Here is a 12,203-nt window from a genome sequence, read left to right as displayed (position 1 = left end):
CATGTGTTAATTCATAGTTTTGATGCCTTCAGTGTGAATGTACAATTTTCATAGTCAAGAAAATACAGAAAAATCTTTAAATGAGAAGGTGTGTCCTATATATATATATATATATATATATATATATATATATATATATATATATAGTATTGTTTCATTACATAGCCACATGTTTATTTTCTCAGACAATAGCGGTTGCTTAGTAAATCTACAGCCCATAAAGTCTAGAAATGAGCAGTAACATTCCAACATTTCACACAGTAACACACAATGGGCAAAGAGAGTCCTACCTACAGTATATCACATGTATATATCTATCTGTTCAGTCGAGTACGACTCTTGGCTATTCTATTCATCATTGCTCCCATAATATATATATATTAGGTAAATACACATTGAGATTAATAGATTCAAATAAATAGAAATGAATAATAGATTCATATAACAAGAAAGAAGCTGACTGAAATATATATACATTTCCTAAGATGATTATTCAATATCGGGCTAGGCTATAAGATAATAGTATACAATGAAACTAGCAGATCCATAACATACATCCAATGCTGAAAGACATGTCTAAATTGCCAATCCACGGTCCAGTTTGATTTGACGTTATATATTTCCACACCATTGGCCAATGATGGCATCCCATATGATTACCTCACTAATTCCCAATGACAGTATCTGATATAATCACATATGACTGTTATATCAGTGCCCAATGATGGCATCTGATCGCATATTATTTTAATACCACTACCCAGTAACGGGCAACTAATCATATATAAAAAGAATACCTGTAATCACTATAAAAATATGCAAACAATCTACACGTCATCCATACAACTAACAAAAGAAAATCTATTACTCTTTTGGCATAATAGTTGTCATGATCCGGACTCTCTTTTATGACTTTTCTAAACACAAGTGACTTTTTCCTGGGCTGCTAAACTAATACAGTGAGCTTATGTGATCCACTTAGGCTGATTTGCTTATGTGTCACAAAATTGAATTCCTAAAATGACAAAGTGACATGATAAACTCATACAGAATAGAAGATAAATCATTTGCAGAAGCAGATCTGTAAGAGTAAGGTATTGTCAATTAAAACCGTCATATACAGAACCCGACAACCTGATCTATTGCCCTGTGCTGCCATCATCCAACAGGCCCATAGTTCTGCTTAGTCTGTGACCAGAATAAAACTGAAATCAATAGACCATACAGTGTAAGAATACAGTTGTTGGCAGAATGAGGCTTGTATTTCATGTATCCAGTAATTTGCACCATAATCAGACGTCTTACCTTATGTAGTGCCAATTTGTAACTATAAAATGAGACAAAAACTGTTTCGTGCTTCATCAAAGCTCATTATTTTCAGTGTAAAAACAACCTCAGCAGTGCACAGATCACTGCACTGGAAACCTGACAAACCAGACTGTCTTGTCCCCAAGATCTGGTGACAATTTACACGCCCAGCGGTACAATGTTTGCGTGTCAGAAAAGCAGGTACATAGCCTGTAAACGCCCCATGCTGCATTTTACAGTTTACTGACATCACAGGCAAGCTGGAATGTGAAAGGAAAGGTACCTGATTTTTCTTGCAGTACAGGCATGCACGCAATTTAATGTTTTCACCAAGCGCAGCTGACATAGATACCATACATACTAGAAGTTTGAGTATCATAATACAAGCCCCTTTCACTGTCTTATTTTCTGGCATTTTTCAATTTATTGAAATGCATTTTAAAATTGCAGCTTTTATATGAAGGGCTTGTTATAGATTTTTTTTTATTTCAGGGATATATTTACAAAATAATATAATAAACAAATATCAAATTATCTCCCTATCACTAGTTCCTACAGGCCTAGCCCCTCATCCCATCCCAGAAAAGAAAAAGAGAAAATGACAGATGTAGAAAAAATAATCATATTCAATCTTCCCTTTTTAATATGAATCTGGGCTTTAGAAGATACTTTTCTTCAGCTTTCATGGATTGAATCCAGGACCCTCATAGCTGGCAGAAGCCAACTAATATGTTTCAGTTGTTATAGAGAGCATATCGTAAGTCAATATTTCTTCATACCGGTCTATTCCTTCCACCAATGGAGAGTCACTACTCATTAACTTTTTGGTTATCGCAAATGTGGCGCCCTGCTATGCATGAGTGCCACAGATCCTAGAAGAGTGCATGAAAGGATTCCTCCACAAGAGGCCCCCACAACATACATACACCCCCACCTTCCACCTCAGACCACCAGAGGGAGCCCGTTAGGGATATAAGTAGGGAAGGTGGAGCCAGGCAGCTCAGTGAGTGATTCAGTAGTTCCTCTGGAGAGTTCAGCAAGTACAGGTCTGAATACAGAGTGGAGCTCAGGTCAGTTGTAGCTCAGAATAGGGAGCTTTAGGTGTGCCGACGCCATAAGTTCGGTGAAGCGCGGCAAGCTGCCGTTAGTGTGTATAGCCTAGTAAGGGCCACGAGTAGGCCGAAGGCGAGTGGAGAGTTAGTTCATAGGGGGCAGAGGAGCTTAACCAGCTCATCCCGAAGCGTTTACCGGACACCGGGTCCGAACTTACCGGGATCTCCAAGACCCAGTAAGGCATAACCGGAATCTCTGGAGAACTACAGGTCCCAGGATCACTTGAGCGCTGATACGTAACAGAGCCAGGAGACACATAGGCCTCGCTAGCTGGGAGCGTGTACACTCCCTGACAGAAGTTATGTCGCTTATCCATGTTATGTAAATAAAAGCTTATAGCCTGACGTTAAATTCATCCATTGTTTTTATAAATTACTCTTTTGAAAGCTGAAACCCTCCTAAATTTGGTTTAGGTTAAGAAAATAAATTGGCATCAATGCTGAAATATTGATCATTTAATGAACACAGAATGGTCAGATTTTGGCAAGACAAAAGTTTTGTCGCCCATAGAAAGTAATGTGATATTCAAACAAATAATTATCTTAAAATACAAATATATGTTGCATAACATTGGTGAATGAAGTTGTGGTGCTATTAGAGTCATATTTAATATTTTGTGTGACTTCCATGAGCTTGAAGGACTGCATCCATGTGGTTCAACAATGATTCATACAATTTATTAATGAAGTCATCAGGAATAGCAAAGAATGCAGTCTTACATGCCTCCCACGGTTCATCTAGATTCTTTGGTTTTGTCTTCCAAGCTTCCTCTTTCATCCTACCCCAAACATGCTCAATGATGTTCATGTCTGGTGACTGGGCTGGCCAGTCCTTGAGCACCTTGATCATTTTTGCCTGGAGGAACTTTGTTGTAGAGATGGATGTATGAGATGGAGCACCATCTTTCTGCAGAATTTGACCCCTTTTATGATTTGGAATGTAAGAGGTAGCTAATACTTCTTGATATTTTAGGCTATTGATATTGCCTTCCACCTTGTAAATGTTTCGCACACCCCCATACTGAATGTAACCCCAGACCATGATCTTTCCACCACCAAATGTAACTGTTTTCTGGGTGTATTTTGGATCCATACGTGCTCCAGTAGGTCTCCTGCAGTATTTGCGGCGGCTGTGGTGTAATTCTACTGAAGATTCATCAGAGAAATCCACCTTCTGCCACTTTTCCAGTGTCCATCTGTTTAGCAGGCTGTGGGACTTTGCAAATGCCACACAGTTTTTTTTTTTGCCTTTTGTTTAGTGCTGGCTTCTGGGCACTGATTCGACCATGGAGGCCATTTCGAGACAGAATCCTACAAACTGTTCTAGTTGACACAGGGACTTGAGGTGACCAGGCCTGTTGGAGATCTGCTGCAGTGGAAGAGGGGCTTGCTTTGGATTTTCTAACCAACAAACATTCCTCCTGAGCAGTTGTCTTGTGGGGTCTGCCGGACCTGGGCTTATCAAACACATCTCCAGTCTCTTCAAATCTTTTTTTAATTCTTTGTACTTGGCGCTGAGACACATTAAAGGTGCCAGCCACCTCTGCAGTGGATCTGGTCTTCAGCCTCTTGATAATGAAGGCTTTGGTGGCAGGGTGGATGTTTGGCATGTTGTCAGAGCTCAAGTTGCAGTTCAAGTGAAGGTCTGGGGTCCTGGATTTCTTTTTATACACACCCACTAATTAACCAATCATTTACTGAGCACTGGTGAGGATGTAAACTAGGATTGGGTGCATTATATGACCAGGTGACAAAACTTTTGTCTTGCCAAAATCTGACCATTCTGCGTTCATTAAATGATCAATATTTCACCATTGATGCCAATTTATTTTCTTCACCTAAACCAAATTTTGGAGGGTTTCAGCTTTCAAAAGAGTAATTTATAAAACCAATGGATGAATTTAACGTCAGGTTATAAGCTTTTATTTACATAACATGGATAAGCGACATAACTTCTGTCAGGGAGTGTACTTCAAGAGAAGGCCCTACCACAAGGTCAGCCGGTGCAGGACAGAGACAAAGTTAGGCCTAGCTCCAGGCAGGTCAGAAACTTACTACGCAAAGGCAAGAAACAGGAGGCCCTACACCCGCTCATTGGGGAGGATCCTGAGATGCACCCTTCACCCTACAGTGCTCCGGGATGTGCCTGAATTTCCACCAGTAAAAGGTACTGAAGAGAATTGTGTGTGTTTGCCTGTCTTTCCGTAGGCCCGGCTGGGTCTCCTCTATCCTGCATCCCCCCTTTACACGCTGCCCTGAGGCCTAGCTCCACCTGTGGGGAGCTGTACCATCAAGCTGCCTTATCATCGGCCTCAGCGGGCTGCCGCAGCGCTGGTGCTTCTCACCAGATACCACAGGTGGCGTCACGAACTTTCATATAATAATTAACTACCCTTTAAAGAGTGACCCCAGGGTACGGGCCCGGGAGCCGACCACCGTGACAGCCCCAATGTCAGGCAAAGGCCCGGGTACCGAGTCATCCCCATCCCCTGGGCTAGTCACAAGTCTTGCATAAAAGAATAATTTTGCTCATAACACTTTTTGTGGTGTTTTTAATGGTAATTATTATTTGGTGTTATTTTCCTGTATAGAACTCTTTGGAGGAAAAAAAAACATTATACCCAAAGCAGGCTGTCACATGACTTGAAGGCCATGTGCCCACGTAGCATTTTTGTAGCGTTTTTGCAGTGTTTTTACGGCTGCAAAAACGCCGCGAAAACACTTGTAAAACCGTCTGCAATGCAAAGCAATGTGAATTCGGATGTGCTGTGCACATGATGCGCTAATTTGCGCGCCGAATTCTCATTGCGTTGCAAAACTCAGCATGACCATTTCTACCGCGATTGCGCTGCAAATTCACGGCCATTGAGGAACATTGAAACGCAGCAAACCCGCAGGTATATGTGGATTTGCTGCGTTTCAATTAAATTCAATGGCCGCGAATTTGCAGCGTAATCGCGGTGCGTGTGGTACCCAGGATGAAGAGGAGACTACAACTCATGCTTCTGGAGACACGCACCCATAAATTAGGCAGGCTCTCACCGCTACAGAAATGTAAAACATGTGGACGCAAAATGTGGTTTAGACACACTGGTGTTCAGAAGGTGGGGGGGGGGATATTTGGATTTGGGAGCCCACAATTTGCTGAATTTATTTTGGGGGGTGAGGGCCAGCCTGTGGCTGGCGTTCATAGGAGATCATGATTTTTACTCTACATAACAGTGCTGATGCACTGCTATGTATAGCCCAAGTGATTAGACCATCACAGCTTCAAGTTCCTTAAGGGACTATTAGATAGAGTAAAAAGTGTAAAAAAGTTTTTAAAAATATGAAAAAAAAAAGCATAAAAATTCAAATCGATCCCCTTTTTCCCCATTGAAAAAAAAAAAAAAAAAAAATCACATTTGGTATCGCTATGTTGCTAAAAGTCAGATCTAACAAAATATAAAGTAAATTAATCTGATCAGTAAACGGTGTAACGAAAAAAAAAAAAGCCAGAATTGTGAACATGGTAAATAAAAAAAAATAAAAAAATAATTGTGGAATTTCTCTTTTTTTGCAATTTCACTGCACTTGGAATTTTTCCCACGTTACAGTACATCAAATGATAAAATGAATTATGTAATTCAAAAGAACAACTCATCCCGCAATCAACAAGCCCTTATACGACTATATTTATGGAAAAATTTAAAAGTTATGGGTCTTGGAAGAAGGGGTGGGGGAAAAACAAAAAGACATGGAAAATCGCTTGGGGTGAAAGAGTTAAATAATAAAATTCAGTCAGCACTTGGGTTAAATGTTTAGTATCTTAAATCATACAGCTCAGGTTTGTATAAGGTGGAGTGCACCAAGCTTGCTAATTGATCACACCCATACTATTAGATAAAGTGGACTGTACAGCACTATAGAAGTGCAGCCCACAAATACAAACACCCAATTTAACCCACCAACACTACAGGGCCTGGCTGCATTCTGTCAAAATGAATAAATACATGAGGTACTAGTTGATATCCAGCCACAATGCATTGTTTTGCGAGTACTCACATCAAAATGAAAATCAAATGATTATTTAAACCCACTCCATACAGCACTGGTGCGAATTGTGATACATAGCCGACACTTGAGAGTAACAGTGTAAATGTTACAGTAGCATTTAAAAGGCTTTAAAATGGGAGCCATCAGTTCTGATTAGTGATGAGCGAGCACTAAAATGCTGACTCCCAGGTCACTGCCTAAAAGTGTGCCCATCATAAGCGATCCTTGGCGCATGTGAAGATGTCTCCCGCCATGCACCTGTTGTTGCAGACTTGCAACAATCACCATCCAAGTCCTTGTCCCAGTGCAGCGTTCAGTTGTCCCTACCTCATTCCTTGGAATGCAAGTGCAAGTATGCAGCCAGCTACCCACCCACCCACAGGCTGCAATACTATACTGCCAAATTTTTGACAGCTGCTTGCACTTGAAATGTGGCCTTTTAGGCTCGAGGAGGCGGAAGCTTTTCATAACCTCATGCCGGCGGCGGCCGGGTGTCCATACTCGATCCCCAGCCGCCACTGTTTCTCCCGGTGTCGCCTCCGCCTTCCACAAGCACGGGTCCCACAATATTACCCGTGCCCTTCCCAGTGCACTTACTGGGAAGGACCGCCTAACCACAAACACGTGGACAGGTGAATGTGGCCAGGGACGGTATGGAGCCAGTCCACAACTTTTTTTGCTGAGAGTTGTATTTAGCTCGGTGAAAGGACTGGCATAGAGGGAAACCATATCTACTCCGGCTGTCATTTCTCCGTCACCAGGTTCCGCCTATTGTCACACACGACCATGCTTGGCTGTATGTTCAGCGGTGAGAGCCACAGATCAGGCTGCTGTGCTACAGCTTTCAACAACTCTTCAGCGCTGGGCGGTTTGTCAATTAAGCATTAAGCATGTTATCTTCAGCACAGCCTGTTGCCGCTTGGCCAAGGCAATGCTGCAGTGCTGTCAGCTTGTGACTGATGTGGTCATTTCAGAGATGGATGGAGGAGGTGGTGCATGAGCTGAACAATGTGATTACATTGAGGTTATATTGGTGACGCTGTTTTTTATACTAAAGAAAGATCCTATTGTTTTGTTTTTTTAACATTATTTTTTAAGACAAATGCATTCACCGGGAAATGTCATTTTAACATTTTACACCCTTATCTGGCAATGTGGTGCGTGACACATCATCAGACACATCCTGTTTTATTTATGATGGAGGGACTCTGAAAGTCATAAAGCCTATTTTTATAGGGACATCAGACAGCCCTTACTGTTCTTAAAAGGCCAGCAGTCGGCCCTCGCTATTGTTAGAGAGCCATCAGCCGGCTATGCTTTGTTGTTCCCATTATTAACAAGTGGGTCTCCTACACTGTTATTGCGTATCCAGTGACTGCAAGGGCTGCCAAAAATTTTGACGCAATCCAATACCCCTTTGAAGAGACATAGAGGAGGGTCTCAGTAAAAAAAAATGTTCCCATTATAAAGGAGCGGGTCTCCTATAGTGGTAATGCCCATGCTGTGACTGCAAGGACTGACCAATTTTAGGAAAAACCCCACTAAGAATTTAAAGACACATAGAGCAGGGCCACAGTAACGACAAATTACCATAAGATAGGAGAGAGTCTGCTATACAGTTAAAGGGTATGCAGAGAGTCTAACGGCTGACCAAATTTAGGAAAAACCCCACTAAGAATTTAAAGACACATAGAGCAGGGCCACAGTAACAAGTATGACATGTTCCCATTAGAAAGAAGAGGGTCTGCTATACAGTTATAGGGTATGCAGTGAGTCCAACGGCTGACCAATTTTAGGAAAAACCCCACTAAGAATTTAAAGACACATAAAGCAGGGCCACAGTAACGACAAATTCCCATTAGAAAGGAGAGAGCCTCCCATAGTGTTGGAATATGCAGTGAATGCAAGGGCTGCCAAAAATTTGGAGGCATTTCAATGCCCCTTGGAAGAGACGTGGATGAGGGCCTCATAAAAAAATGTTCCCATTAGAAAGGAGCGGGACTCCTATACTTGTAATGCCCATGCACTAAGTGTGTGGGCTGACAAACATTTACCCCTGGGGGTATACATGAACATACTGTATAAAAAAAAATTTTTACGGGCATCATAAACACCCTTTAAAACAATTATGTGGCTGTTGCATCACAGACCACGGTCACCCTGGTGATATGGTGGTGGAGGATGAGGAGAAGGAGGAGGACAAGAGCAAATAGCCAAAATCAGGAAGCGTATACCCATGTCTGGGTGTGAAAAGGTGCATGGGAATACACCTCCCAAGAAAAGACACTGGATTTGAGTTTATGTTACGCTGCTATCATTCGGTGGTGTTGAGAAGTCTGGCCCAATCCAGCCCTTGTTCATTTTTATAAGAGTCAGCCTGTCAGCATTTTCAGTTGACAGGCGGATGCACTTATCAGTTATAATTCCACCAGCGGCACTAAAAACCCAGTCTGATAAAACGCTGGCGGCAGGGCAGGCCAGGACCTCCAAGGCATAGAGAGCCACTTCATTCCATGTATCCAGCTTGAATACCCAATAATTATAAGGCACAGCGGAATCACAGAGAACGTTGGTACGGTCGGCAAGGTACTCCCTCAGCATCTTCCCAAACTTTGCACTCCTTGTGAGAGTACCCCGCGCCTCAGGGCCTGTGCGATGGGAGGGTCTGAGAAAACTCTCCCAGAACTTTGACAGTATTCCCCTGCCTCTGCTGGATTGAAGTTGTGTCTTTCTCGCCTGTACTCCTTAGTTGTCCAACATAGTGTGCCCTCTGCCGCCAGCGTTTTCAGATAGGAATTTTTTTAATAGTTCCGCAACAAGGGCCTTCTGGTACAGCCCCATTTTTGTAGACCTATTCGGCTTAGGAATAAGATATACAGTACAGACCAAAAGTTTGGACACACCTTCTCATTTAAATATTTTTCTGTATTTTCTTGACTATGGAAATTGTACATTCACGCTGAAGGCATCAAAACTATGAATTAACACATGTGGAATTATATACTTAACAAAAAAGTGTGAAACAACTGAAAATATGTCTTATATTCTAGGTTCTTCAAAGTAGCCACCTTTTACTTTGATGACTGCTTTGCACACTCTTGGCAGTCTCTTGATAAGCTTCAAGAGGTAATCACCGGAAATGGTCTTCCAACAATCTTGAAGGAGTTCCCAGAGATGCTTAGCACTTGTTGGCCCTTTTGCCTTCACTCTGCGGTCCAGCTCACCCCAAACCATCTCGATTGGGTTCAGGTCTGGTGACTGTGGAGGCCAGGTCATTTGGCGTAGCACCCCATCACTCTCATTCTTGGTCAAATAGCCCTTACACAGCCTGGAGGTGTGTTTGGGGTCATTATCCTGTTGAAAAATAAATGATGGTCCAACTAAACGCAAACCGGATGGAATAGCATGCCGCTGCAAGATGCTGTGGTAGCCATGCTGGTTCAGTATGCCTTCAATTTTGAGTAAATCCCCAACAGTGTCACCAGCAAAGCACCCCCACACCATCACACCTCCTCCTCCATGCTTCACGGTGGGAACCAGGCATGTAGAGTCCATCCGTTCACCTTTTCTGCGTCACACAAAGACACGGTGGTTGGAACCAAAGATCTCAAATTTGGACTCATTAGACCAAAGCACAGATTTCCACTGGTCTAATGTCCATTCCTTGTGTTCTTTAGCCCAAACAAGTCTCTTCTGCTTGTTGCCTGTCCTTAGCAGTGGTTTCCTAGCAGCTATTTTACCATGAAGGTCTGCTGCACAAAGTCTCCTCTTAACAGTTGTTGTAGAGATGTGTCTGCTGCTAGAACTCTGTGTGGCATTGACCTGGTCTCTAATCTGAGCTGCTGTTAACCTGCGATTTCTGAGGCTGGTGACTCGGATAAACTTATCCTCAGAAGCAGAGGTGACTCTTGGTCTTCCTTTCCTGGGGCGGTCCTCATGTGAGCCAGTTTCTTTGTAGCGATTGATGGTTTTTGCAACTGCACTTGGGACACTTTCAAAGTTTGCCCAATTTTTTGGACTGACTGACCTTCATTTCTTAAAGTAATGATGGCCACTTGTTTTTCTTTACTTAGCTGCTTTTTTCTTGCCATAATACAAATTCTAACAGTCTATTCAGTAGGACTATCAGCTGTGTATCCACCAGAGTTCTGCACAACACAACTGATGGTCCCAACCCCATTTATAAGGCAAGAAATCCCACTTATTAAACCTGACAGGGCACACCTGTGAAGTCAAAACCATTTCCGGTGACTACCTCTTGAAGCTCACCAAGAGAATGCCAAGAGTGTGCAAAGCAGTCATCAAAGCAAAAGGTGGCCACTTTGAAGAACCTAGAATATAAGACATATTTTCAGTTGTTTCACACTTTTTTGTTAAGTATATAATTCCACATGTGTTAATTCATAGTTTTGATGCCTTCAGTGTGAATGTACAATTTTCATAGTCATGAAAATACAGACAAATCTTTAAATGAGAAGGTGTGTCCAAACTTTTGGTCTGTACTGTATATAGTTCTCCGTGTAGCGTGGGTCTAGAAGTGTCACCAACCAGTAATGACTGTCACCCAAAATTTTGAGAACGCGAGGGTCATGGGAAAGGCAGCATAACATAAACTCAGCCATGCGTGCCAGACTACTAACAGGCAAGACTTCCGTGTCCTCACCAAGAGGATGACTGACCATGCTCTCCTCTTCCTCCTCCTCCTCTCTGTCCTCTGGCCATCCACGCTGAACAGACGGTATGACAGCTGTGCAGGAGGTACCGTCTATAGTACATGAAACTAGCTCCTGTCCTTCCTCCTCCTCCTCCTCTTCCTCATTGTCACCCAATCCACGTTGGAATGAGATGAGGCTTGGCTGTGTATAATCACCCTGTATGGTTCCTTGCTCCATCTCATCGTGCTCCGCCTGCAATGCATCCTCTTTGATTGTGAGCAGAGAGCGTTTCAGAAGACAGAGAAGCGGGATGGTGACGCTAATTATGGCGTCATCACCGCTCACCATCTTGGTGGAGTCCTCAAAGTTTTGAGGATGGTACATATGTCTGACATCCATGTCCACTCCTGAGGTCTTATGTGTGGAGTCAGAAATGAATACCGACGGCCTTGTTGATGCTGGTACTCAACAACTGCCCTCTTCTGCTCACAAATCCTTCCCAACATCTGCAGTGTAGAGTTCCAATGCATGGGGAAATCACACACCAGTCTGTGAGCCGGAAGCTGCAAACGCTGCTGAAACACTGCAAGGGCGGCGGAAGCTGTAACTGACTTTCTAAAATTGGCACACAGGTGGCATACTTTAACAAGCAGATCCGGCAGCTTCAGATAGGATTTGAGAAACCGCTGAACCATGAGGTTAAACACATGGGCCAGGCATGGTACGTGGGTGAGCTCGCCTCGCCTCAGAGCCGCCACCAGGTTCCGGCCATTGTCTCACACGACCATGCCTGGCTGTAGGTTCAGGGGTCACAGATCTTCCTGCTTTTTCAGAGCTGTCCACAACTCTTCATCATTGTGCAGTTTGTCACCTAAGCACATTAGCTTCAGCACAGCCTGTTGCCGTTTGGCCGAGGCAGTGCTGCAGTGCTTCCAGCTTGTGACTGATGTGGTCATTTTGGAGATGGAGGCTGAAGAGGATGAGGTGCTGGAGCTGTAGACCGTGGGGACAACCCTGATTGACCTAGGGCCCACAATCCTTGGCGTCGGGAGGACGTGTTCCGTCCCAAGGTCCGATTGGGTCTCGGCTTCCA

General features: G+C 43.3%; 1 protein-coding gene across 7 annotated transcripts in view; it reads right to left on the bottom strand.

Annotated features, from left to right (window-relative positions):
• SYTL5 (synaptotagmin like 5) overlaps positions 1 to 12,203 on the bottom strand; it is a 483,329-nt gene that overhangs the window by 226,073 nt on the left and 245,053 nt on the right. Inside the window, exon 1 of one of the 7 annotated variants that reach the window (XM_073667281.1) lies at positions 1,306 to 1,466. The exons of the other annotated variants lie outside the window; for them this stretch is intronic. The gene's annotated coding sequence lies outside the window, so the exon portion shown is untranslated. Of the gene's footprint in view, positions 1 to 1,305; positions 1,467 to 12,203 lie in introns of those variants that run through there. 7 annotated transcript variants of the gene reach the window in all.

This window comes from Phyllobates terribilis, unplaced genomic scaffold, assembly GCF_046119375.1.
Source record: "Phyllobates terribilis strain yellow unplaced genomic scaffold, ASM4611937v1 Scaffold_2__4_contigs__length_985480577, whole genome shotgun sequence".
NCBI lineage: Eukaryota > Metazoa > Chordata > Amphibia > Anura > Dendrobatidae > Phyllobates > Phyllobates terribilis.
The sequence above is the reverse complement of the archived record's forward strand: the minus strand, read 5'-3'. Positions and strand labels throughout refer to the sequence as shown.